The sequence below is a fragment of the Lichenostomus cassidix genome, chromosome 4 (genome assembly GCF_008360975.1).
Source record: "Lichenostomus cassidix isolate B80296 chromosome 4, HeHo_3.0, whole genome shotgun sequence".
In the NCBI taxonomy this organism is placed as follows: domain Eukaryota; kingdom Metazoa; phylum Chordata; class Aves; order Passeriformes; family Meliphagidae; genus Lichenostomus; species Lichenostomus cassidix.
The window spans coordinates 18,091,909-18,118,719 of record NC_139484.1 but is presented as its reverse complement, the minus strand read 5'-3'; the positions used below and the strand labels follow the sequence as shown (position 1 = coordinate 18,118,719).

At 41.1% G+C, this 26,811-nt stretch overlaps 1 protein-coding gene across 15 annotated transcripts in view; it reads left to right on the top strand.

Annotated features, from left to right (window-relative positions):
• The window catches only part of ADGRL3 (adhesion G protein-coupled receptor L3), a 486,265-nt gene that overhangs the window by 83,556 nt on the left and 375,898 nt on the right, over positions 1-26,811 (top strand). For all 15 annotated transcript variants that reach the window (XM_085058079.1, XM_085058071.1, XM_085058067.1 and 12 more), the window contains exon 2: positions 4,089-4,155. The gene's annotated coding sequence lies outside the window, so the exon portion shown is untranslated. The remainder of the gene's footprint in view (positions 1-4,088; positions 4,156-26,811) is intronic.

The window sequence follows — 26,811 nt, the reverse complement described above, 5'->3', positions numbered from 1 at the left end:
TAACTGGGCCAGGTAGTTAGAAATCTAACCTTTTGTAATATCACAGGTTGCATATTAATGTTTTAAATATCTAAACCACACATGAATGACGTAGGACATTTTTACTTTAAATGTTACTGTAGAGATTTGACGGTACATAATCCCATTAAAACAGAAGAGTGCAAGATAAAACGATCCATTTGAAATTATAATTATGCATATTGAGATTGACCATTCTTTAAAAAATTGGAAGTGCAAGGTTGAGAAGGGTGCTTGAGCAATCACTCTTTGTTGAAAGCATTGATGGAAGAATAAAAAATTTGAGGTGGAGATTGATTTCTTAGTAATCTGCATGAAAAAGTATGGGAAGCATTTCTTCAGAACGTGAAGGGGAGGTAACCCTTTCACTGTCATGGTTAGCTTTGCTTGGAGAGCCACCACAGAAAGACATGATCACAACCAGAGCAGCAAGTAACACTGTGAACTGCTTCACCTGCTCTTGATAAATAAAGAGTATTAGTTGATCAGCTTAGTAATGCAGAGTCAGCATAGCCTCATGAGTACTCCAGAGAGATGAGTTTTGTTGTAGCTCTGTCGGAGGTCTGCTTTTTGACCTTGAGCAACAATTTTTTGTCTTCCATGCCTTTCTTTCTGCTATTCCTTGATTGCCTTGTCTTCTTGGAGGATGAGCTCTTCAGGAGAGAGATTTCTTTGCATTGTGTTCTGTGAACAATGAAGTCTGATCCTCACCAAAGCCTCTAGGGGCATCTCTGAAAGAAATTATAATTGTTAGCTTTAATCACTTTCATCAAAAGAGCTTGGTAATGGAGGATGGCAGCGCGGAGGATTTGGAGAAATCTGTAGGGTGCGTGTTAATTAAGCCACCGTGGGTGAAAGTTGCTGATTTGGTTTCGTTGGGCTGATGCAGAGATGCTGATGCCCAGCAGCACTGCAGTGCTGCTCCATACGGGTTATCATCCCCAAAAACACGACGCTGGGTGCTCACTCCTCTGCTTCTGCAGAGCCAGAAGTGAGGTGCTTGGTATGTTTTAGCAAACAAGGCTTTTTCAAAAGCCTCCTCTAATTGCCTAAAACTTCGTGTGCTTTTTTGTGCTCTGTTGTAAGCATTTGCGACTGAAGTTGGACTGCTTAGCTTTTTCCAGTGAAGACAGCTGCTTGAGGGTGAGCCATTCCATCTTGATGGATTCTCCTCCCAGCCTTTTCTGTTGCCAAACAGAAAGTGTTTATCATTGCTCGCCTTATTAGCAGCTTCTGTTTTGGGATGGAGGTGCAGCAGCATGCCAGTTTGCAGATTAATTACCCTTCTAGTGGCATCTAGTGATGCAGAGCAATGTGCCCTTGTCCTCTTTCAGTGGATGCATTACTCACCATAGCAGAGGATTTAAAAATATTTAACCACATGAACACCAGCAGCCATGTTAGTAAAAATGGGCTATGTTGAAGTAGTGACATTATTCATTTAGCAGTAAACTTGGCAGGTGGAGCTCCAGGGTAATATGGAATGAAGCAAGGGGGAAAGGTGATTCTCTCTCTCCTTAGCATCCTAAGTGAAGCAACTTTCCAAATTGTCCAAGCAGAGTATGACCAGGAGAGAACTGGGGAAGAAGCAGCAAATGAGCTTTCTGAGAAGCACTGTAGGTTTGAGGGGAGCAGGTTGAGTGGTGTGGAGAGCAGTAAAAGATCAAGCCAAGGTTCCCTTGCATAAAGGGCAGGAGCTGCGCTGCTCTGAGTGTTAGTAGGAGTCAGAGGTAAAGCAATGCCTCTTTCTTCAGTGTGTTTATTCTCTCTTTTAGGGCTAATGCCAAATCCCTGTAGTTCCTGCAGTGTACCACTGCCAGTGAGCGCTGACTCTCTTAACAACTATTTTGCAAGATCTTTGCTATTGCAGGAATCCCTGTATGGTTCCCTTCTTATTTTAATAAGAACAAGAATTCCCTGATCTGCATTTGAAATCTGCATAGAAATAGAATATGGCAGAGGCCAACTCAAGGTTATACATTTGGCATTTGGGAAGGGAAAGCAAGAAAAATTTATCAGTCAGTACACTCACATTATGATAAAATAAAGGTGAGCTGGGAGAAGAGCATGTGCTGAATCCTAAAATGACACAGAAGAGCTATAAACCACAGTATGTTGTGCTATCTCTAGTCCTTCGTGCTCCAAGCAGAAGTAAAATGTGGAGTATCACAAATGAAACAAGGATCTTGTTTTAATTTCATTTAAGAAGTAATTGCAAGGCAATGGGGTAACAAACATTAACTTCTTCAAACTAGACAAATTACAATTTCTCTGCTCTGTAGTGCTCCCATCAAATGAGAATTATTGTCCAAAAGCCTCTTGGAACCAGGTGAAGGTTTTGCTATAAAGCACAAGTAGAGTACTCTAAACAAATGGCATTTTTCCTAGAAATAAAGTGTATGGATGCCCTTATGAGGTGCCTGGTCTGCTCTACACTTGTAAAAGTGGTTTTTCCTACTGAAACTGTATATATTTGGTCAAAATCCAAGGCCGAAAATGGGTATAGTCTCTACATCTACAGACTTTTTCATTTGTACAGTGAGGAATAATAACTGGCCTTACCCTGAGTTTGCCTGTAAATTTCTTAGATGATCCAAAGCCTGTTTATTGCTTACAGAGGCAATTTTGCTGACAGGCAACCTGGAATAGGTCTCTTTTTCTTCCAGAGCATCCATACTTGCCTATTACAGAGAAATCACTCAAAAAGCAGCATGCGTGCTGGACTATCAAGCCTTGTTTTAAGTTCTAATTTACTTGTCTGACTTCCAAGGATGCTGAACGCAAGCAATTGCTTCTTCAGTACATAAATAAGATGAATTAGGCGTTAGGGACCAATGCCTTGGCCTCGTTCTTTTCATGCTCTCAGGGGAGGACCTGCTGAGGAGTGCTTAAAGCTGGGGTGCAACTTTCCTTTTTTGCCAGTGAAAATGAAAGTAAGACCATTCTGGATTAGCTGAGATGTGAAGCTGGAGCCCCAGGACCATTTGCTTTGGTCTGAAACTTTCTGAAGGTGTAGGGTGGTCCAGGGTGTGGAACTATGGCAGCAGGGTGATAGCTGTGCTACAGCCTTGGTTGGGAAAGGCTTGGGGACCCACTGCTGTAACTGGAACAACTGGCCCCAGTTTAACACTGGATCCTGTTTTAATCAGCCTTTAAAGGTTTTTCGTTTCAATACACTTCTTTCAAATGACATGACCTGTGTTCTCCCCTACAGGTTGCAGAAAATGAGCTGGGTTTGTAGTTAATGTAGGAAGCAAAATTCAGGCAGAAGGACTCATTGCTGTTTTCCTTGCATGGGTTTTTAATTTTATTTTCTAATTGTTTCATTGGGATTGGATAAGGTCGTGGGGTCCTGTGCCATCCAGCTTGACTCTGACAAGACTGATTCTCACTGAAGTTTCATCTGTAGCAATCCCAACTGTGAGGAGCAATTTTTCATGTGTAATTAATCCTGATAAAACCAACACTTCCAGGAGGCTGACCCGGATCCATCCATTTCATTGTTTTGTCAATTAATGTTATATTTAGCATCTAACACTGTAATTAGAAGAAAATACTGAGAGAAATTTTACATTGTAGCTGCTGAGGAAAAGGAATTACTACCCTTGCAATTAAAATTTATTTTACCTTCTTTTCAAACTAGGTATTTTTTATTCTGGTGCAGCAACCTCTAAAAACCTCTGATAAATTGTCTGGTTTTACAATAGTTCATCCAGATCACATTGGAGTCTGTTGTGGTGAAGAGATACTCATGTACCTGCATGTGTGTTTGATAACTACTTGAATCTCTAAGTTTGTTTCTTTATTATTTTTGGCAGTGATGTTGTTCTCTGATTTTTCATCTGACCATTGTTAGTTATGTGTTAGTACTGACTTCCCATGCCGAGATGTGCTTCATAGAGATTAAACATTTTTACAGGCTTTTCAAAATCAGATCTGTTGACCAAAATCAGTTGTTCATTGCTGTATCCTCTGGTAAATCTATAGCAGAAAGTTTATGAGTGCCTAATAAGTCCTCAGAGGCAAGTAAAAACATTTTTTAATTATTTTCTTTTTCTCTTTGTTTCCAGAAATGTTGAATACAGTACTCTGCAAAAAATAGCGTGTGGATTTCTAGCACCTGAAGAACAAGAAAAGGTAATTACTGGACCATACAGTCTAGCCTCATTTGTTTGCTATGCTAAAATATTTAGACCTGATCACGTTTCATGAGCCTCCAGCACCATCTCTGCATATGGGTTTTGTGTATTTTCAGTTATGCAGGCACAGTTGTTTCTTGAGAATATTCCTTTATGTAAAGGGAGCAGGGGAACAAAAGCATCAGAGCATGAAAATACTGAAGCAAATGGTAGGGAAGAGCATACCGTGAATTTTTTCAGTGCATGTAGAAGGGAAAAGGGTAAAAGAGGGGAGAAAATCCCAAGGCTTCTATGTGCCAGTGAAAAGAGGGCTGCAGACTTTGCTGTGTTTGCAAGACTGCCTGGCGCAGCCTCGCAGCCTGCTGGGCAAGTGTCGGAGGAGGCTCAGTGCTCAGCAGTGTGACAGCAGCCTCCTCATGTTTCCATGCCCCAGTAACTCGTGGGGTGCTGCACCCTGCTCCAGAGGCTCTGAGCTCCTCTGCTGCCTGCAAGCCTGCCTCTTGCAATTGAGTTTCTTCATCCTCCTGGGTCGTGACATTTTGCTTGGGCAACGCAGCTCGGCAGGGCTGTGGCTCAGTTTCTGGTGTTAAACAAAATGCTGTTCATCAAACTTTCATGAGACACTTTGCCGGGGGCTGCATCTTGAAAGAGTAGGCTCCAAAAAGCAGTGAGAAAAGCTGTGCTGCTCCATACTGCTGCCATCTCCTGTATTATCTTCTACCTTCTTTCCAAGGCTGAGAGGTGAGCACCCCTACAGGGCCTCGAGTGATTTTGCACCCTTTTCTCTCTGGAGACAAGTGATGTAAAAGCTGGACAAGGAAGGCATGGCCGTGTTAAAGAATGGTGTCCTGCTTCAGCTGGTGCATCCTTTTAGCTCTATGGTGATCCAGAAGAGGGATCAGGAATCCACCTCTGCCTTGAAGTCTGTGTAGGGTTTCTTTATTGCTGTGGTTAAGCTAGAGGGATCTACATGAGCTGAAACTTTAAGTAAGTTTTTGTAGTAATTAATATAATGACTTCAAAGTAAGAAGTGATTTCGGTAGATACCAGTATGGAGGACAAAATGCATATATAATATGAAGGTCTGTAAATCTGAGTATAGCAAAGCAAGCCTAGTGAGACTTAAAAACCGTGGATGTGAAGAGAGAGAGACAGCAGATGTTGCTGGGATCAGGAAACCTTCTGTATGAACACCTGACATGTTTTTATGAGACCCTGCATTTCGTTGCTTGGGTTTGAAAAATGCATGTGAGTGACATCTTGTGTTCACTACATCTGCAGTGCCATCCTGCTGATAATTAGCACGTGCATTTTAGAGGCAGTATGAAGCCAGGATGACAAACAGAGACAAATCATAGGGTGGAACAATTCTGCTTTCTCCATGTCTCAGCATTATAATTTTCTGAAAGTCCATCTTTCCACCCTGCAAATGGAAGTGTCATCTCAAGAAGCATGTTGAAAAACACTTAAAGGGCCTAAATTCACAACTTGCATGGAACCCTGTGTATTTTTTTGTGGTGGTCTCTGCATGCATCAATTTAGTGCAAAATTAGGACAGGAGAGGGAAAAGAGCAGACAGAAAAAGAAGCTCTTGGAGCAAATAAACTCGTTATCAAAATGCATTAAACTTTTAGAGAGCCATATTCTCCTGTGGTTTGGGCTCACAGTGTTTCGAGCTACCTTCCACATGCTAACAAATGGGATTCATATTGTTGGATACTTCCATTCGGATTTATGGTGTCATTTAAAATCCTGTAATGCTTTCTGTCACCATCACCAGCTTATTTCTGTGCTGTGGGTCTGTCCTGTTTGGGCACTTGACGTGTGTAGGAGAGGTAGGATAACTTTACTGAGTCAGACAATTCAATGCTCTAACTCTCTTTTGTCCATGTCAAAAAGAAAGATTGAAAAATCAGATTTCTTTAAAATAATGAATTTCCCGAGGGGAATAATGGAAAGGTGGTGCAGATTAGAGTATGACACGATGTGTTTCTTGGCAAAGTGGAACTGTGCCACACTGTTTTCACTGGTTTTTCACTCCTTTTTTATAAGAAGGTGAAATATTAGTCTAAATTATCTGTGCAATTTAAAATTATCTCTACAAGTTCAGTCATTTGTGTTTATTTATGCTTTTGGTACAGTTGTAAAGAGATTTTTTTAAAAAGCAGTATTTCTTCTTGCAAGTAACAGATTAAAAACATGCCCAGATTCATCACAGCTACGTGCTTTCTGAAGCCTGGAAACACAACTACCCACACTTTTGCAATGTGGCTCAAACATGGGAATTACTCCCACTGGATTTCTTAAAAGCTACAGGTATTGTTTTAAAGTTTCACATAAGCAATATTGTAAGTAGGTAAAGGTATGTATTTATATACAATATAAAGGTATGTAGCAAAATGGTCACTTGTGTTATATTCTCTGAGGTCAGGTGGTCGCACACAATTTTTTCCCATCCCGTGAATGGGATCCCACAGAGTCATTTAGCTCTGTCAGCTGTGTGAGCAGAACAACCACGAGCTCTTTGATTCCTGCAGACTGCAGCAGCATCCCTTCCTTTGGTGCTGCATGGCACTGGGATGCAGTGGCCGGGCTGGGGATGTACCAGATGGATTTCATTGCAGGGAAGCCACAGGAGCTGCTCTGCGCATGAGCCAGCCCCTAGGAAAGGCTTTGCCCCATCTTACAGAGACAGTGACCTTGATGGGGATGTTCACCCCGTGCAGTGGGGGCTCTTCGCAGATGGAGTGGATTTCATGCTGTGCTGCTGTTAGCACCAGTGAGCGGGGTCCAAAGCTGCAGAAATTGAGACTGTGCTTTTATTTCCTGCGTGGCCAGACCAAAGCAAGAAATCCCAAGGCTCAAGGGCATGAGAAGCGCTCTCTTCTTTTGTTCTCGGTGTCTTTTTTTTTTTTTTTAACTGGCTGGCCATGACATTAAGATTTCTAATTAATTTAGAAACCACAGGCAGTTGAAGAGAGTGAGCAATGTAATAACTGGGCCATGGGGCAGAGTAAAAGCACATCAATTATTCAGGCAGTCGCTGCTGCTTATTCCCTTCCCAAAGCTGGGCTGGCTGTCAGCGTGTGTCAGTGATGCTGCTAATGCCCTTCAGAATTTACATGCATAAATAGTGGCCTTTTAAAATGTGCATGAGGATAACTTTAGTATTTCCATCAATAGCTTCCAGCAGCGTGCTCTGTCTAGCAGGTGCCAGGGGCTCCAACTAGTATTTTGGGTGCCTTGATCAAAACTGGGATCTTGGCAGGCACATCCCCTAGAAGCCTCTGCTGTGGAGAAATTGCTCCTCAAAGAGGTTGAGGGTCAGCCTGAGCCATGCAAAGAAGGAAACAGTCCTGCTTTAAAATGCAGGTGATACATGAGAGTGTTATCTCTGGGCGAGTGAAGTCCAACATCTCCTAAAATGCATCATCCCCTCCTTCTATTTCTGTATTTATGTGTCCAAAGCACACATTGTGAAGATGCCTTGGATGCTACTGGGGCTCGACCCAGTGCAGTTGCTCTACAGGGTTGAGGAGCAGGAAGCATCCTTCTCACTGCTCTGGGTGTTGGAGGTCTTGCACTTTGACTGAGCAACTGGAAGGTTTGAAACAGAGGAAGCTTCTCTCACTGCCAAGAGCTACATTCACAGGACTGGCAGTGATAGTCTAACGCGGGTGCACCTCAAAGTCTCATGTTCAGGATGCCACAGGGAGCAGCACTGATTCCTGCACTGAACCAGCAAAGGGAGTGAAAACTGGCATACCTATTGGATTTTTCTGCTATGGACTACAAGAGGATGACAAAGCGTAATTTTTCTGTCTGGTTGGCATGGTTATATCCCTACTGCTGGAGGCAGCCACCTTGCTTTTTAAAAAGTGAACTAATTTGTGAAGGCAACAAAATAAAATGAGCCTTGCTAATTATGTGTTGTGGCGGCGAAATGACCAGCGTAGGTTTGGAAAATGCTGGCTGTAATTAATGGTGAAAGGCTTTTTCTCTCATCTGTGTAGCCATTATGAATCACTTCTCCCCATGGAAACTTTTAAATCTGTCTCACTGGGGAGCCTGAGGAGGAACAGGTAAAATGGATTTGCCTTAATAGCTGCAGTTGTAACTTAAACACTTGAAATTATATTAAGCATCTTTCTCCATTAGCATTTCATGTTGATCCTGATGATATACCAGCCAAGGCTAAGACAGGATCAACGTTCATTAAATGGAAGAAACTAAACTCTGTAGACAAATGCTTTGGCTAAATGGGGCCTTCATTGCACTGAGAACAAGAATGCAATTAGCTGAAACGTTTGTTTACAAAATCTAATTCCTGGGGAGTATCTTCTCAGATTGCCACTTACATCTCTTGGGCTGGTTTTTGTTGCCAAGGCTTGCAGGTTGACGGATTTTGCAAAGCTTGGTTGTAGTACTTATATAACAGATGGGTCAGACTTCGTGTGGTAAAGCTGAACCCAAGTGAAGAGCAGGGGCTAAGCTGTAGGTGTGCCAGAGTTTATTTGTGCACTCCTCACATTTATTTTACGGTTTGCAGTTAAGTGCAATTAATAATAATTATTAGATGTTCCAGATATTAAACAGTGTAGGCTGAAGAGAAGCTAGAAATTGTGCAGGGCTGAGTGCTGTTACTGCTCTCCTTCTGTCCCCCACTTGGAGCCTAGCCCAGGGGAATCACCAAGGGGTTCCAGCTGGATGAGGATACATCTTTGCCTGAATAACTGCGTGAAGAGCCTTATTGTCCTGGTTGGTTGACAAACATGGACACCCTCAGAAGGTGATTTCAGCCTTCTGCAATGAGGGTTGTGCTCTGGAGATGCTGCTTCCCTTTAGGTTACAGAAACAGTCAAAGAAACATAGCTGCTGCCATCCAGATATTAGGGTAGATTTTGTCACTCATAGGGTTTGTGGAGTGGGAAGGATCAGGCATTTTGAGCCTGAGCTGATACCAACAAAACAGCATCATACTAATTGTAAGCATGCAATAAAACATTGCACTGCATACTTAGATATGGTGTGGCAGTATTTGTTAGCTTTTTTTTTGAGTCCATGTGATGGCTTTGCTTTCCTTGCACTTTGTTCTTGTGGCTTCCTTGCAACTAGACAGTCTCTGCACTTACCCATGGGTGATACTGGGCAAGTAAGCATTTCTTGGACACATTTCCCTCATGTATTTGGTGGCAAAAATGAAACAGCCACCAGAATAACACATTTTCTTCCCCATTTGCAGAATACAGGATATTAATAAAATATTCAGTGTAATCTGTTTGGTGAAGGCTTTTAGTCATGTTAAATGATGGGGAACAGACCAATGAAGGCCATCCTATTGATGGATAAGGACTACAATTTACCAGGCCTGCAGTAGTTGGAGTAAAACAGAGTTGCTTTTGCCTAATGTGCAGAGTGGTAGGTGATGCACAGGTATGTCTGTGTATGTGGTCCTGAGTACAGCAACAGAGCAAGGGGAACCTCTGGACCTCTGTGGGGAGTTCAGTGTGGGATGGGACTGCTGCAGAGGCTCCTTACATGGTTACAAAAGGTAAAGTCTCAAAGTCTTCCAGATGTCTTAGCCATGACTTAAGAAGCTCCTTGCAGTGTTGTGGGTCTTGCTGCCTCCTCCCATGCAAAGGATGCTCCCTGGCAGTGCTTCTCCTTCAGGCAGTGGAAAGGGAATTGCAGGAGTCAGTGCAGGGGCTTGCTCCTTGAGAGGCACTGCTCAGGAGATCCCTTGGGAGTCTGTGCTAATGCAGCATTTAAAACACTGCTTTTTCAGTGTCAGCAGTGGAAATGACAAATGCTTCCCTTAATTTGAGAGAAGTGTGCCTGATATTACGTGCTTACATACGCCTGAGAGTCTATTCTCAAGACAGTACATGGGCCTATCTCCTACGAAAGCTAATTGCACTATTAGAAGATCCTGCTAACTTAATAAGATACATTTATTTGTGTCTTAGTGGATTTCTTTTTTTCTTTGAGGTGAAAGAAATCCTGAATGGTACCAAATATTATTTGAAGCATATTGTTCTTCACTGTCCCTTCCTCTCTCCCCATGTCAAAATTGTTCTGGAAATTGAAAATATTTTATAAGTTCAAGGCACACCAATGTAATTGAAGGCAGGCAGCACTTAAGAGAGCTGAAGGGGAGTTCATTATGCAGATGACGCTGATTTTTTTTGTTTGTGGGATAGTCAGTAGGAAGCAGCATTGCAGACAGGGCCATGTACATTAACGATATAGAAAACTCAGGTGAACAGAAAGAACTGTGGCCAAGGTGTCTCCCTTTGCCCCTGCTCTGATGTGACTTTAGCACTAGTGCAGATGCTGTCAAGAATGTGGGGCAGATGGAGAGTTTTATTGCCTGGGCCTTGGGGTCGAGGACAGGGCTTGAGGTCTGGGTGGCAGCATCTACCCCCTTCCCAGAGCCCCCTCCTCTTGTCATCCCTCAATGCAGATCATCCATGTCGTCTCTGCACTTCCACAGACAGTTAAAACATTAGGAGCTGGGCATTGAGATTTTGTACCAGCATGATTTGAACTTCAGTCTAATTTAGACAAAAGTTTAAAGAGCCCTCTCTCTTCCCTGTCATGCAAAGTGCACTGGAGAGTCTAAATGCGCTGTATCTGGCTTGGAGACATTTCCCTGTGGTTTATTGCTTTGCTTTTATTGATGGGCTGTGTTTGCTTTCACACAAACTGATTCATTTGGACACAATGATTTGTTTCGCAGAAGTTGTTTGCTTAGGAATGAAGGCTGAATTAAAGGGGTTTTATGGGGTAGAAACTTTATTTCCACAGACTTCTTCAGATCTCAGTTCCACTCCCTGCAAAGTTTGTACAGACTCAGATAAAGTGGCCCTTGGCCAAACTGGGAAGATGCAATATGCCAAGTAGCTGTAGGGAGAGCAGGAGGATATGTTAAATTACAGAGAGCTTTTGAAAATTTTAGAATATCCTGCAGGAGCAAAACGATGGACCTTGTAAAAAATTTGTACGATAATCTGATTCTGCTTTTTAATTTCCAAAAATAAGAACAAAATTGGAACAATCAATCCAATTTTATTAAAATATGAAGATATGCTAAGTACAGCATTAGATATGTATTTTTTCACTATAAATACACCCCCAAGGAATCATTCTATTTTTAAGATGAACTTGGTATTATGATAATGTAAAAGAAGTCTATAATTTATAATTCCAGTTGGAGGTGAAGAAATTTAACATGTCAGCTTCTCTATTCATTACTCCAGCAGTCAAGACTAACAGACTGTTCCTTCACCTTTGCTGTCAATCATTTAGATAGACCAATTATGGATTCAGTTAAAAAATATATATATCAAAAGAGAAAATGCAGCAGAAGAAGGTTCAACATACTAATTTAAAAAACAAAAAACCAAAAAACCAACTCATCTGTAAGAGTACATTTAGTCCTACACTGTATAAGCTTCATGGCCAAAACTGCTCAACTATTACCCTGATCTTTCTGGAGGTGCCATATGGACTAAGTTGAGAAGTAGCTCTCCAGTGTTTGTGTGTTGGAAATCAGCTGGTAACAGCTGACAGTCACTTCTTGTACCATTTAGAAACACTCACTGCCTGGCAATCCTTTGGGGAAAAAAAAAAAAAAGGAAAAATAAGGTGGAGGTGAAAGATAAAGTCCTGTATTGGGGTTTAGGTTTTCATTGTGCAGAGCGACTTGTGTGTGCTGAAGAAAATAGCGCATTCTGGCTGGGTTGAGATCTTTATTCATTTTAAGCATTAGTTTTTTGAGTTTTGAGCCTTAAGGTCTCCAGTGCAGTGCTTCTTTAGCACTCAGTCAAGAGGGGACATAATTGCATTGACCTCTGTTCTGCCAGTACTAAGTATTCAGTGTGCTCCAAAATAATTCCACAGACCTGAAACTGGAAAATCAGATTCCTCATTGAGATGCATAAATATAGTTGCTGGTCTCGTAATCTTGTTTTAAAGCAGCAGCATTTCTTTGGGGTAAGTTTATTATGACAAAATATACATGGCCAAACTTAAATATAGTTAACCTAATATGATCAGACTGATTTGGAGCAGAGGTAGGTCAACACTGAGTGCTTTTGAAAATCTCATCCCAGCTCTCTAGAGATTAGGGCTATGAGTGCCGAGCTTCAGCCGAAGTCATGCTGAAGAGGCAGAAGGAATGTTTCTCAATGGAGAAAGGCTTCATTTGGACAGCAGAAGCACGAAGCAGACTGGGGTAAGAAAGATCTGCAGCCAGATAGAATAATACCCAGCTTTGCCCAAGGCACAAGGCTTGGAAGTTAACCCACTTGGTTGCATCTGTGACTCTCTGCTACTGGCAAAATATGTGTATGGGCAGCCTCCCTGGTTTAAGGTGGGTAGGGACATCCTCTCCTCTCACACTTTGATCAGTACTGCTGCACCAATCTTCCTCCAATTACAGAAGTACAGATGAAAAACTCGAGGCTGCTGGCCTCAATTTCCTCTTTGGTTTCACTTTTTTGTTAAAAAAAAACCCCACGTTCTTACAAAGGTAGCATCCTTGGGATTTGTAGCACGTGCTGGAATCTCACAGCATGGAAGCTTATTTTGGTGTAATATTTTAATTTAAATACCTAAAAGTCCAGTGCTATATTAGGCATTTGAGTGAGTAATCTTGCTGTTGCATGTGGGAAAAGGCTTGAGGGTTCTTGTCTTGTATCTCTGTGAATTGTGCATGTGATTGATGTAGTGAACAAGTTGAAAATACAGGGTCTGCTGAGGCCACAGAAGGAGTATCTGCACCCTTTGCATGCATGACTTCCCACTGAAGTAAGTAGAGTTGTGTTTTTTTGAAGTGAGCCTGAGTTTGGCTCCTGGATCATGTGGCTATGATAAGAGATTTGACCATGTCCAAGTCACGCAGTATCGGTCCCTTTGTGATCAATGAGATGACTCACCCTGATACCTCATGCTCAGATATTACTCATTGCTAGTGCTTCATCCTGCACATGCCCAGCTGACCAAGGTGCTTCTCCCATCAGTCGTGGTGTCCTGACATCACAAGAGTGCAGTCTGCAGGTGCCTTCTCCTCTCTCTCTTTCTCTTTTTTTCTTGGACCACATATCTACAAGTTTAAGCGAAATTTCTGGTATTAAAAAAGAAAATAGCATAAGCAGTAAGTTTAGCCTTTGAACTCCAGCAGCACAATCCCTTTTGTAAAAGCACACAGCTGCTTTATGTATAACATGTGCGTGACTTAAACCTCATGGGGTGCTTTCCATGATCAACCATTTCATACTGGAGCACACAGAGTAAGTGGATCTAAACCTATTGAGGATAACCCTTTGAGACTGACTTTTGTGTGTCCTTGTTACGTGGAGCCTACAAAAGTTTTTTCACTTTCCAGTGAAAGACATTTTGTCAGTGTCAGTGTACCCCTGGTCTAGGCCTGACACCAAATAAAAGAAAGAAAAACTTGCAAATGCTTAAGGCAGAGGATAGGAAAGAAGCAGCAGGTTGAGTAAACAGATGGGGTGGGCCAGCATTAAGAGCAGGATGGTTATGGTAAGTGTAATGTGCAGAAGTCACAGTACATCAGCTGGCTAATCAGTGCTGAATGATTTGTAGGCATCTCAGCAGAGGTGAGTTTTAAGGAGGTTTGAAGGAGAACGGTGTTGTGGCTCTGCGGATTTGTACTCTTCTCCTGCAGAAAGAGGGACTGCAAAAAGCATGAAGGTTATTCCTTCAGTGCTGCTTTTCTGCACATATTCTTCCTTTTCTACATTATTTTTCTTTTTTTTTCAATGCTTTTTTTTCTTCCTCCACATTTGCTACAGAGTCTCTCTAATGAGCCAGGGTGGTTGTTGGCCCAGATGCTGCACTGCAAATGCTATTTTTTAAACCAGCTGAGAATCTGGCCTGATATTTAGCAGTCGCTTAGTACTTTCATCTTCAAAGTACTGTGCAAACATTAATTAATTCTGCTGGGGAGCGTAAAGAAGGTGCTGCTGAAATAGTTTTGCAAACTGCAGAGCCACAAGAGATAGCAAGGACAGTGTTGCTGGGCTTGGGAGGTCTATGCTTACATACATAATTCAGCAGAGGAACACACAGCAGGTGATTTCATGGTAGAAAAATGATTTTTAGGTGCTTGTTCTTTCCACTGAGGAAGTGCTTGGTGTTTTCAATGGAAGAATGGTGCTGCTGCCCTGCTTGGGTAGCTGAACAACCTGGGATTTCTGTTTCCAGACCTACCCCTGCAGATGAGTTCAAGCTTGCAGAGACCTCAACAGCCAGGGAGATGCTCTGAGGATGCTCAGTGCTGAGGCAGAGAGGCTGTGCAGAAGTCAGGGCTGCAGCTGCATGCTTTTCACTTGGAAAATGAATAAAACCCATGCAGCACGTGCAGATTAGGAGGTGCACAGTGCTCTGCTCTACACTGTGTGAAAACACAACTCCAGACACCGAATCCACTCAACCAGTCATTATATTGAAAGGAGCTTTTAAAAGATCATGCCTACTGATGCCCAATTATTAGCAGAGAACTGCATGAGCCATATATGACCTGATGAATGCTGTATCAATCCATTCCAGGTTGAAATAGGCATCTAGGGACGAGAAGGTGTGCAGTTTTTTGGTATGATGTGGGTAAGCTGGAGTGGGAGCACTGATGGAATAGAAAGGGAAAGCAGAGAGATGCTTGATGCCAGAAAATAACATGGCTGGAAAGAGATTTTGCTCGTTGGATGTCTGTCAGGGATTGGATGTGAATCTGTGCTTTGGTCTGAAAGCTGAAGACAATTACAAGAATTAAGAAAAAAACTGAAAGTGTCTTCATATTGAGTGGAAACTGCTCTTTGAACTACAGGCAGATTCAGCTTGATAGGAAGGGAGCTGGGTTTTGGCTTGGCTTTGCTGACCTTTCTTAGATGAGCAGGTGGTGTTGAAGTTTTAAACTTCTCACACAACTCATTTAATAGCACTTATCGCCATGGCAATTTTTGGAAGCTGTGCAAATGTATTTAGAAAAAGTATATTTCTTTTAGCTTTGCCAAAATAGGTAGATAAAATGTTTCTGACAGCAGGTTTGCATTCACTGAGATTGTACTGATAGTTTTCTGAATTTATTGTTCAAATTGGTGAGTTAAGGAGCCATGGAAACAGAGATCATGACTGAGGCAGTTGCTTTTCCAGTGTGCATGGTCTATGCATTTAAGATAGTAAAATTATATCTAGAGCTGCACAGTTTTAATTTCCCGCTCTTCCTAAGATTTCAATAGATTAGCATGCTCAGAAATATTTCTTTTTAATCTCAAGATATTGCCATGTCTAGGTTTGCATGAAAGGCAAGGCTGGATGTCTTGAGGCTTGAAAGTTGTAATCAAAGATGTTTATATGAAATTTTAGTGTTCCATCATATCTTACTGTCTTGGGAGTGAAAAAATAAACTTAATGAACCTAGATCAGACAGATTTGTGATGAAGTCCCGAAGAAGAGAGAGGGTTTTCAAGTAGCTGTGATTTTGCTGTGTGATTTTAATTTTATGGGCCCCTGTTGTTCAATGTTTTCTTCAGAGTAACGAAGAGTTGCATTAAATATTAAACAAACGGTGTGATGATTCATAAAGAGGGTCATGAGCTCCATATGTGAGTTAGAAATTTAATCTCCAGCTGGTTTCACTATAATCCATGTCATATGTCCAGGATCAGAGAACTCCAGTGTCTTCGAATAATTAGTTAGTGATCAAAACAGAAAAAAAAAAAATCCATTGAAACAATTTTCTCTTAGAAAAAACTGTTTCTTCAAAACAAAATTGCTTGTTAAAGCTCATTAATTTTAATGGGGTTTTCTTTTGAGTGGAAGTAAGACAAAAATAATTTGGAAGATGTCAGAATGTCTTCTTGATAGCTGCAGAATTCATAATATTTTTTTGTGTTTGGTGTCTTGCATTTAGAGTTGTAACTCTTACTCTGTTTTAATAGGAAAAGAGGAAAGTGAGACTTTTTCTTTTCATCAAATGTAACTTACTTTAATTAACCTAAAACAACTTTCTTTCTAGAATGCTGTTTCACCAGAAAGGAAAACTTGATTAGCTTTTTTCTGATATGTGTATATAATTTTAATACTAGTTCAGTTATGGAACAAAGAATTAAAATCTCCAAGTCTTTTATTTGGATTAGGAAATTAATTTTTCCCTTGCTTCCCCCTGGAGCCCTGGAAAAATACCTGTCAGCCTTTCATTGCAGAGACAAATATGCTGAGGTTTTCCCCAGGCCTTGCAGAGGTTGCATCCTCCTTTGCATGACAATTATGAGGGGATGCTGGGGGGTGCCACATGAGTGAGAAACTTGCTCATCCTTTAGAGCAGCTATGTGGACACACAGAAACACACACCGAAGACCAGTGCTCATCCACAGTTTCCCAAAAGGCTTTTCCATGCTCCAGCTTTCAGCCTGCACAGGGATGCACACATGGAGTTTACGCATTTTCTCAGTGGCATCTTCCCTTTGACTTAGAAAAGGTGTTTTCTGGGGGCATTTAGAGGTTAAATATTGAATCTACACTCAAGAAATACCGTGAAGGCAGTGGAAGCACAGGCTCTGTTCCAGTGGGTTAGGTTCCTTCACGTGTGGCTCCAACTGAGGAGTGTTGCTGTTACATTTAGGTGCTCAGCTCATGAACTCAGTCACAGCACATGCTTGAATTTAAAAGCAGGCAGATGGATGCACACAGAATTGGAGTTTTAATGCCTGCAGTGTCTGTAGAGCTCTGAAAACTCAACTAGACTTGGTCTCCTAGGGAGGAGGGCTGTCCTTCTTGGTGTGTGGGACTCTGTTCAGAAGGCAGTAGGGTATGATGTTTCCTTCCCTGTGCCAGGCTGGTAGGATCTGGGAGTTATAGGAGAGCTGATGGGATGGGATCTGTGTGGTTACAGGTCCATTATCCCATTCAGAGCAGGACAGTTATCTGCATGACACCAGCTTGGTGGTGATTTTGTACAGCTGTTATCTTAAAAACCTCCAAGGCTGGAAGTAGTGCTGTCTCTCTTACAACATGCCAATACCCAGGGCACTAAATGGCTATTTTTTAATCCTTCACCCCTTTTACTGAGAGAATTGTGTAGACATGAACGAGTTTAAGGTAAGAAAAAATAGGCTAGATTTAAAAAATGACATTTACTTAACTGTGTTAAAAACATGTAACAGGGAAGCATGCAAATGGTTACGCAAGCAGGAGTTTGGTATCTAATTGTAAATTAGATAGACAGCTGCAGGGTATCAATAGACATATGGCAGGAATGTAAATAGTTTGCTCGCACTTTAGTGACATCCTGGAAAGCTGTGTGTAAACTTTCTGAAGTGAAGAGAGAAAAGACGATTTCCTGGAAAAGAGGGTTTTCGAGAGAAATAATTGCTAATAAATAATCTGCGTCCCTCTGGAAGGCGAAAGTTTTATTTTGGCACTCGCTGAAAAAGCAGCCTCTAATCAGACTGCGTTTTCCCGTTTGGCTCACGAGCACCAAGCAAGCTGAGGAAGGTGCCAGTTGCAGTGTGTGGTTGGAGCCATCACAGATCAGAGCAGCTCCTCTGTGGGACCTGCCTGCTGATTTCAGCATAACCTCCTGGCAGATGCTTGGTGTCTGCCAGGATTTTGGGAAGATGACAAAGAGGAGGGTAAACAGTTGAGTCATTCAAGAGGGGGTGTCAGATTCCAGAATGTAAATTCATATGTCAGTGGCCAGCACTCCTAGGTCTTTCACCAAACAGAATACAAGACTTGCCTGTATCCCAACTGTAGGGATTGCTGCTGCTTAAAGTGACCTTTAGAATAATATCCTAATGGAGTGCAATACTGTGAGGTGCTGATTTTGGCTTATTTTACAAGCCAGCAAAGCTTTCTAAATATTTAATGCTCTTTCGTTAACAGCTAGACATCACACGTTTTGCTTTGTATTAGGTGATACTATTGAGGCCATAAAAATTCCTAATCTAATGTTGGCTCTCATATTATCTAAAAGATACAGCCAGAGTAAACCTTCAATAACTTGCTTGATTTCTGGGTGGGTGTCTAGTGACTTACTTCTTAAATAACTCTTGTAAAGTTTGCAGTGGGCCAAACTCTGGTGCTTTTGAGGTCAACAGTAGCTATTCCAGTTTACTTTGTTGGGTTCACTCGTCTGCCTTGGGGATGGATTTCAGTCCCATAGCTTGTTAATTGTAATTTTAGTCCAAGGGCCAGACTTACTTAGCAACTATATTTAATTTTTTTTTAATAAGACAATTTCTGAAGGATGCAAAGAAGCTTTTATGGCGCAGAAGCAGTGAAAGGAGAGCGAGGAAAATCAAAGAAATTCAGACATCAGTAACGTTTCAAACGTACATTTCACAAGGGAGTTTTCCTTAACTATCCTTCAATGATGACATGACAGAAAATTTGGTTATTAATCAATGGTGCTATCTCTCTGTTGGGTTCAAGAACAGTTTTTAAAAACGAAGATCAACATCTGGTTTACTCTACAAAGAATTTTTAGAATTGTAAAACTTTTAAGTAATCAAAAAATACTTAAAGTGCATGGAGGATTAATATGGGAAGAAAAACACTTCCAAGCATTGTTCTTTAAGAGGTGAGCTTAGCCTGTGTAGTCATAAGGGTTATGTCATTGGTATATCCTTACCAAATAATTGCAAACATATAGCACAAATCAGTCCCTGGAATCAGTGGACACACAAATACACTATTGGGAGTTTTATTACAGAAGAACTTGAGAATTGCAAAACTGATTTTCCACAGAAAAATTGCTTTCATATGATCTGAGTGCCATGGTTTGGTTTATTTGAAACCCTGTAAGTCAAGCTGTTCGCTGGTGTTCCTAGAAGGCCTCTGTAATTCTATATTTATTTACAAAGGTCTAGTTTAGAATAGAAATTATTCCCACTGTTTGCAAATAAGAAACTAGGATATTTCTTATGTATGTGTTTTTAACTGGATAGTTTCCCCCTCACGATGTAGGAAGGCATGGCTCTTTGCAATGGCCATTGCTTTCCAAAAGTTATTCTGAAAGATGAGATGTGATCTATTTTCCTTCAATGCAGCACATTTCTGGTTTGCTTTGCAGCAAGCAGAGGACCTTGCAGTCAGCCATGGCCATAATGTTGTGGATATTTTCTTCCCATGACTGGACTTTGGTATTTCAGTAGTCTCCAACTGCTTTCTCAAAACACTTCTCTATTGGTGTTTGACTTAAAAATACCAGCAGGTTATGCCCCTGTTCACTGTGGTGGCATTTTGGCATTTTAATGGCAGGTCATTGACATTTTAATGACTCTGCAAGCTCAGTTCTGCTCTGGATGAGTCTAGTGAAAAATGTGATGAAAATCTTTTCACATCCATGTTTGAAATAATTTGTGATGAAGAGGTGCCTAGTAACATTAGGTGGTTTTCTGACTTTCAAAACCTTGATGTATTTTAGTGTGGAACGCTGGGAGCTGAATAGGTCAGGATTGTAAGTGGATAAAATGGCTTTTCTTCTTCTGGAAAGACTGGTCAGTATTTTTGTTGGTTGGTTTCTCTGGAGTGCTAGGTTGAACTTCTAAAGGTAAAAGAAGCCTGATGCTTTCTTTCAGTCTCACAAAGCCTTAAGTAACTTCTTTTCTAGTGTATGGTTTTGCACTTACCATGGGCAAATCGAGTGCAGCAGATGCTGAATCAGGCCTTCAAAGAATGCTTAGGAGTGAATTCCTAAAATAGTTAAACCTATTTTTCACCAGCTGCAGATGGATAGAGCATTAATTCTCTGTATTCTCCATGGGCTTCCCTGTGGTGAGACTTGCCTGTGTTCCCAGTCTCACTTTTTCCATCAGTGCGAGTATTTTGGGTCACTATCTCCTCTCTTCTTCTCTCCCATCCATAGTTTCCTTCTCTTCAAGAAATCTGTCTCCTCCTTGGGTCCCAGGTGTGACTGGTAGGTAGCTCTGTGAAAAAACGATGGCTCTGTTTGAGCAAAAGTGCTGCTGATTATTGTTTTCCTCTTTTAAAGCCCTCTTAGGTGTTTTTCAGTGCTTCAGCAAAAACATGGTCATTATATTCCTCTGGCTTTCTCCTTCTCTGTCTTTCTAGTCTGAGTCTATTTCAGCCATGACTAAGGGCACTGTGCCACCCCAGGAGGATTCACTGGGAGGATTCCCTGGCCCTAGTAAGGAAGATGCTCACTGGTGATGGGGTGAATCTCTCTGCTGGGAGATGCCCGTTTCTGCCACAGCTCCAGGAATGTCCCATTGGTGCTGCTGTAAGGCTGGTGAGATGAAACTGTTTTCCAGCAGTGGAAAGGCAGAAAGGGAAGAGGATTTGGCTGCTGCAGAAAATGTCAGCTGTTTTTGGGGAAAGTATGAAAAATTAAAAAAGAAAGGCCACTTCTAGTACAGATCATGCAGAGGAATTTAACACTGTTGAAACCTGCAAGCTTGGCTCACTCATCCTGAGCGGGGTGCTCCCTGCCTGACTGCTTTCTCTGGGTGCTTTACAGCTATGTGACCTCCACACTACCCACTGGTAGATGAGCAAAGAGCTGCTTTATCAAGGCAACATGGACTGGAGGAGGAAAAGGAACATTTCAATGCTGCCAGCAGGACTGTAGTGGGGCAACTAATGGAAAACTGTTTCCAAGATAGTTTTGACTTGTTTTCACTGTCTTTGAAATAATTTAGGTTTCCTGGGGGAATTTTGTTTTTGCATAATACTTTATCTTCTTGGTGATTTGATGAAATGTCAAAATGTGTGGAGCTTTTCCAGCTCGGTTTTGCCCTTCTGGAAAAAACAAGGTAGAGAGAAAAGCAAAGTCAGAAATTTTGTCTTGCCTTTTTGAAGATGGAAAGTATAATTTCTAGCAAGATTTAAGGGTGTAAAACCTTTTCATAAGAGTTTAGCATTCAGAAACTCCTGTTATTCTTGCTATCTTGCCTTATACAGTAACCTGCTGAGAGAGAGGGAAAAAGAAAATTAGAAAATATCTCCATCCACATCCCAATATATAACTCTCTTCAGTGCCAGCTCCTGCTATCTGGTTGTCTTGTTTAACATTTTCTAGATTGGTATAACTGAAGTTTGCATATAAATTGCGTGTTTATTAATGTACATTTTTATTTTCCATTGTCTTGGCACGACAGAGGCTTCACCCTCTGGGCTTGCTGTGTTTCACTCTCTGACATATTGAGGGAAGCTCAAAAGTCTTTCCCATACTTGTTCTCCATTTTTAAATGAAAATATTACACACCGAATTTGAGCAGCTCAGTCTTCTTTAATGCAATATGCAGTTTGCACTCAGATCACTTGCTCCAGATGTAATTTATACATGAATCATGAATTATGTTTTGGATTCTCAGGAAGCAAAAATAAATTGGGTAGAGCCACATCCAATTATGTAATGAATTCCTCACGGTAAAATTTACGGCGGTGATGTTGCAAAGTGGAACACTGATAAAAGATTTCCAAAAGATTTGCTGCAGTATCTCCTGATAAAAACAATCTTCTGTCCATTTTAGGCATAGTAGAGCCATTTTGATCCAAACAATGAAATATTTAAAGGTGCATGGGATTGTTTTTCATTGTAGCTTAAATGCCAGTGCATAGAACAAGGACGAAAAGAAGTATTTGGTGCAGTCTCACCAAATAAAAGTTCTTTCCCAACATGTTGTGAAGAGCCCATTTCATAACTCTTTTCTATGTCTCTAAAAGCACTTTCTGTGCTGCATCTAATGGCTTATATTTTGAGGAGCTATTTCCTGACCCTCGACTTGACTTTTTTTAAACTCACTGCTGAACCCTGCCTTACCGGGCAAAATATGGCTCATGAGCTTTCGTAAGGTGAGCAAACAGCCAGCGGCACTGGGAGAAGCATTGGTAATTTCACCTCTGTTTGTGGCATTGATTTCTTTTAATGGCTTTCTGTTTGTATTTCCTTCCATGTGTTTCTCACTGTGCCTTGACCTGTTGCTTTTGATTCATTTTTTCACTCAATAGTAAAGTAGTCCAGGCTTGGGTCATGTTGTGCAGGTGTTTTTCTGAGCAGGACTTCCCCACTGTTTCCAGGCAGAAGATGTTCTTCGAAACCCATGACACACCTTCTAGAAGCTGCATATCCATCTCAGCTGAAGGGTGAACAGGTGGATACATCCATGGTGTTTGTATTAAATAAATCTCCTTCTGATGCTGCAGCTCATACTAGAAAATTTTCATGACAGTGGCCAAATACCTATACCATGTAGACATCAAGAGCTATTAAGGGAACATTTTCCTTTCTTTGCTTGAGTTTCCTGTCTCAGCAAATCTTCATGCTACTTTGCACCAAAACAGCCCACCTGTCTCTGTGGTGGGAAGCTGGCTTTTATGTGGAAATCAGGATAGTCACATCCCAAGAGCTTTGCAATCAGAACATCTTAGCAACTCTTAAATGGCTTAGTACCATTTAATTGACAAATGTAACTATTGGATTGAGTATGTGAAATGTCGAAGCACACCTATACAAGGGAAGAGCCTGGGACTTGGGCTTCTCATTCCTGCTGGTTTTCATGGTTCCCTGAGGTGGTTTTATTTTCTAAAAGTTTTAAGGGTACTATCTTGGCCCACTCTCAAGCTGATGACCGCAGGTTTACCATCGTCTTCAACAGGCTGAGGATTTCCCTGAAGAGGATTAAAGGGGATGTGTGCCCTGATAAAGTTCAAGGTCAGAAGGAGAAAGAAAATGCTGTTTTTACATAAAAGCAGCCATTAACTCTCATTTCTGCTGCCCACATGGCAGGATAGAAAGGGGCAGGAGACATGGTTGGGGCAACCTCAGAGGAGGTTTCTAAGCAGAGAGCGTGGTCTGAGCAGTCATTTAGGTGACCACAATCTGTGGTCTGCATCAAGGGCTTTATAGTGGGAACCTTGCCAGACCAAAAGGCATGTCTTCTGATGGGCTTTTCCAAAACTCAGACTGAATTATTCCATTCCTTTGGTGGTGAGACAAGCCCAGTGTTTCCCCTTCTGACCAAAGTAATTGTTGGCAGGGCTGTTCTTCAATATATAGCCAGTGCTATCATCCTGAATTTTGTACCAAGTGAATTCCAGTTGTGCAGGTCAGAGTGGAGCTGACAGGAGTTGGATGTTTGTGCTCACAGCTCTACTCCAGCTATAAGCTTGGGGAAAGTGTCCCAAGTGAATGCTTTTTTGGACATCAAAAGCCATAACAAAGTCAAGATGAACTATAAAGTTATTGAGAGTTTACAGCTTTCCCCATAGTCTTAGCTAAGCAAAACTTGATTCTTTTTTTCCAAGTGCAAATTCAAGCTGAGACAATAATTAGCATCCTGTTTGTTTGTTTGTCACCTTGAAGGAAGAAAGGTCAAATATAGTAAGCCTGAGAACTATTTGGCTTTCCCCCTTGAAGCATTTAATTAGATTTCTCATGTAATGTAAAAAAGAGATAGTAGAGAAACTTGCTGAAACAACTTACCCATGTAAGACTTCTTTTTTACCCCCTCTTTTTATTTCTTCCTGGCTTCATAGACCAGTTTATACTTTTTCTGATGTGACAGGTTTAAACACTTAACCCTTCTTGCAGAGAATAGGCAGGGTTGGTTTTTTGTTTTTTTTTCTTTTTTAGAAGGGAAGGCTGTAAATCAACACAATGTACAAGTAAAACCACTTCTGTATGAGGTAGTAAGAGGCAGTTTAGAAAATGCCTAGAATGAATGTCCTACAGCTTGTGCCTCTTTTTTTTTTCCTTTTTCTTTAATTTCACCAGGAATACATACATAAATGCTGTATGCATAACTATTTGAAATCAGAATAATTTCTTGGGTTTTTTTCAGTATTTTTTCACTTGTCTCTCCTTGTTTCGTTGGCTTTTAATTTCTTTTTTTTCTTTTTTCTCTCCCTGAGGACAGGATTGCTGGGTAACTGGAGCTATCCATGTTAGGTTGTGAACTTGGTTCAGTGGTTTTCATGATGGGATGTGATTGCAAGGAGGAGAGAGGCTGTGTGAATTGCTGGGTTACAGAGCAGGATTGCTGCATGTCAAAATAGCTGAAAAACCCTGAACATTTTTTATTTCCCCTTCAGTCATGTCCTGATTCATTGGAGTTGCAGCTGGGAGGAGGCTTCCCTTATTCTCTCTCCTGCAGTGCAGTGTTCCCTCATGCCTGCACAGGAACAGACACTGGTGTTCTTTAAAATCCCAATATAACTCCTTTCTGTGCCCATTGGACTGAACTGCCCTGTGGGTATCTTTTACCTATGCAGATAGTCATTCACTGTTTCAGGTGTGCTTTTAAGTGGAGATATAAGTCGCCCAAAAAGGAAGTCAAAACAGCAGAGTGGATTTGCAGTATTACCTGTGCCATGGTATTAAAACTGGAATTTTTCTGGAATTTCTTTCCCCTGTGTGCTGTCCCATCCATTTTATCTCCCAGAAAGCTGAAGTTTGTAACCACTTCTAATCCAGGTCTTTTTGCAGTCATAACTTTTACTGGTAATGCAAAGCCCCAGAGGGGATTAGCCAACCTGAACATTTCAAATTTTAAACTTCAGTAAGTCTTGGGTTATAAGTATGGAGAAAAAACCTTTCTCAGTCATTTTCAAATCAACTTACTATCTGCCCCACCATACCTTCCTTTCCCTCTCCTGCAGTAAAACTGTATTTTTTTGGTGGATGTAGAATGAAAACCCTTAAAGGGAAAAAAAATCATGCTCATTCTTCCTCAGCATGGAGAGATGGCAGAGCCTGGAAAATGCCAAAACATAGGAATGATTTTTCAGTCTCTTCTATGTGGAAAAATGCTCCTGTGGACCCTGTCCCTAACCAACTTCTTGCAGTCAATTGCACCTGGCTTTTAGATTGGACACCTAAACCTACTGAGTATGAAGAGGGATGAATTGAAAACCTCAAGTTTCAAATCATAGAAACCACTCTCCAAAGGGGATACCTTTTTAAAAAGATGTCAAGAGCCAGCAGACCTCCCCATGTGTTGCAAGAGCTGCTTGGTGGCAAGTCACTAAAACAACAAAAAAATTTTTTATAATGTTTTCATTTCAATTTGAGTACCTGTGTCATGTCTGTGGGAATGCAGAAACTTGCAGAACTGATTGACTCTTTTCTAAAACCTTCTTCAAAAATGCAGCAGTACTTGGTGTCAGAAATTAAGACACATACCTTAGCAAATGCCCATAGGGTAGAGTCTGTAAAAATGAAGAGAGAAGGACAGATTTACTGTCACACCTGGAAGGAAAAAAAATTCTTAGAAAGTGGAGAAGGCAATTATAGGATTAATGCAGTCAAAATAATCCTATAGAGTGGGTTTTTTGGTTGGTGGGTTGTGGTTTTTTTTAGTGGTGGAAATATATACATTTCTTTCTGCATAACACATTTGTATTCATGCTGCTTATACACACCATTAAAATAACATTTCAAAAGTCAATATTATATTTAAATATGTCAGACAATTGAGATTTCAGTTATTTCTTAGCAAAAGGGCTCCAACTGAGAGCATACTGGCCCACATTCTTGTAAGTGGAAATAGCCCATAATGGACAGTTATGAAACAAATAGGCAGAGGTGTGTGGTGTGTATTTGTTTTTTCAGAATTATTCCACGTTTCAAAAACAACAAAAAAGCCATTAATGGGTAACTGATTTCTTATAAGCATTTTGTGCTTCCTACATTAATTAATTGCGATTTTGTAAAAAAGTGACTCTATTTGGCTGGTTGTGCTTTTATTTTCAGTGAACTTCAGCAACTCATCAGGTTGATGATGAGGAACAGTCTGTCTTGGACAGGGTGAAAGGTAGGCAGAGGAAGATCTGGGTGATGAGGTCTCATTGCCTTGGTTGTGGAATAAAGCACACGTGTTTGTTACAGCAGCCCTTCAAATGGCTTTAATGCAGGCTTGTTTCTATTGCATCTTGTTCCAAGTGAGGGAATTCAGGAGTCCCACTGGAGTAGGAGCAAAATATTTTAGTAAACAGGTTTCTATTTCTTTAGAAGGAGTTTTGCATATTTAGGAGGAATTTTATTTATTTAAGAGAAAAACAGGGGGTTGAGGAGTTCCTTGACTGTATGTTAAGAAAAGGGGGCAAGGAGGGTGAGAAACAGTGTTATGCTATCCTTGGTTGTCAGTTCATATTAAAATGTAGAAATTACAGTGCAAACTAAGAGCTGAATTCAGATGTGGCATATTGTTAGAGGCACTACCATAATTCGTTTATGATATATTAAAAAACAGAAACACCTCAAGATGAATTAGGTAGCGTTGATTGCTAGTTCCCTCCTGCATAAATGCCATTAGATGCCTAAAGTTACAAATTGCTTTAATAACTTTCACAACTGATTGGTAATCACCCTGCAGTTAATGAAATAGGGAAAACACCTCTCGCTAAATTCATTGTCTTCATTTCCTCCTGCATAATTTCCAAGGTGTAGAGATCATTTTCGACAGATCCAAAGCTGGAAAGGTCATCTGTGAAGTTTTACTTATATTCATGTTGGTATCTTCCTTTTTTAGTGCACACAGCTATATATCCAAGCCTGCTTTCCTGTGCCCTGTTGTCCAGTGCAGCTTTGTGCAATACACTCCAGCATTTAGCTGCTTGTTACTCCCAAGGAGATCTTTGCATCTCAGTGAAAGTGATGCAAAAGGCA